Raw genomic sequence first — 1861 nt, 5'->3', positions numbered from 1 at the left:
CTGTGGATGCATGACAAGGTATGGTTAGCCCTACTGACCGTGACCTCACATTGTTGGCCCATATTCATCCTGAAGTCAATAATGACTCCAGGATCTCTTTCTGTCACTGTGCTCTTGAGTAAGGAGTTTCCCAGCTTATAAGTGTGCTGCTGGTTCCTACTAACCAAATGCAGCACCCTGCACTTATCTGTATTGAAAACCATCCTGTTTTTGTTAGCCCACCCCTGTAACCTATCCAGGTCCTGCTGTAATCTGTCCTTCCCTGCTAGTGTGCCCACCTCACCCCAAATCTTGGTGTCATCAGAGAATTTGAACAGGCTGCTTTTCACCCCATCGTCCAAGTCACTAATAAAGAAACTGAACAGTACGGGCCCAAGGACCAAGCCCTGGGGGACTCCACTGCCCACTTCCCTCCAGGTCAAAAATGACCCATCCACCACTACCTTCTGACTACGACCCTCCAGCCAATTTGAAATCCATCTGACTGTGTAGGAATCAATGCCACAGTTGCCTAGTTTTTTAATGAGGATGGGGTGGGAGATGGTGTCAAAGGCCTTGCTGAAGTCCAGAAAGACTACGTCCACCACAACACCAACATCCAAGGCTTTTGTGACCTGATGGTAGAAGTCAATCAGGTTGGTCTGACAGGACCTTCCCCTAATGAAACCGTGCTGGCCCATCACAGATGTGCTCCTTGACAATCTTCTCAAAACTGATGATAGGCCTGTTGAAAGTCTCTGGGTTAAGGTTAAAGGGGAGAGCAATAAGGGTGATGTCATGGTGGGGGTGTGCTATAGACCACCAGATCAGGAGGATGAGGTAGATGGCAGAAGGCTCCAGATCACAGGCCCCGGTTCTCATGCGGGACTTCAATCACCCTGACATGCTGGGCGGGCAATACAGCAGTGCACAGGGAATCCAGGAAGCTTTTGGAGAGTGCTGGGGACAACTTCCTGCTGCAAGTGTTGAAGGGGCCGTGCTCTTGACCTACTACTCACAAACAGGGAAGAATTGGTGGGGGATGTAGAAGTGGATGGCAAGTTGGGCAGCAGTGACCACAAGATGACTGAGTTCAGGATCCTGAGGAAAGGAAGGAGGGAGAGCAGCAGAGTAAGGACTCTGGACTTCAGAAAAGCAGACTTCGACTTACTCAGGGAACTGATGGCCAGGATCCCTTGGGAGGCCAGTCTGAGGGCAAGAGGGGTCCAGGAGAGCTGGCTGTATTTTAAAGAAACCTTACAGAGGACAAGAACAAACCATCCTGATGTGCAGGAAGAATAGAAAATGTGGCAAGCGACCAGCTTGGCTTAGCAGAGAACTCTTCGGTGAGCTTGAACACAAAAAAGGAAGCTTACAAGAAGTGGAAGCTTGGACAAAACTTGGGAGGAGTATAAGAATATTGCTTGGGCATGCAGGAATGAAGCTGGGAAGGTCAAAGTGCAGTTAGAGCTTCAGGTAGCAAGAGAAGTAAAGGGTAACAAGATGGATTTCTACAAGTATGTTAGCAACAAAAGGAAGGTCAGGAAAAGTCTGGGTCCCTTAGTGAATGGGGGAAGCAACCTAGTGATGGATGAGGAGGAAAAGGCTGAAGTACTCAATGCCCTTTTTACCTCAGTCTTCACAGGCAGGTCAGCTCCTAGGTTACTGCACTGGGCAACACAGTTTGGGGATAAGCTGAGAAACCCTTAGTGGTGAAAGAACAGGTTAGGGACTATTTAGAAAAGCTGGATGTGTCCATGGGGCCAGATGCAATGCATTTGAAGGGCTGAGATAATTGGCTGGGGCAGGTCCGGCTTTGAGCAGGGGGCTGGACTAGATGACCTCCTGAGGTCCCTTCCAAACCTAATTTTCTTTGATCTTC

The sequence above is a fragment of the Crocodylus porosus genome, unplaced genomic scaffold (genome assembly GCF_001723895.1).
Source record: "Crocodylus porosus isolate Cpor-Errol unplaced genomic scaffold, CroPor_comp1, whole genome shotgun sequence".
Classification (NCBI taxonomy): domain Eukaryota; kingdom Metazoa; phylum Chordata; order Crocodylia; family Crocodylidae; genus Crocodylus; species Crocodylus porosus.
This window is presented reverse-complemented; position numbering follows the sequence as displayed.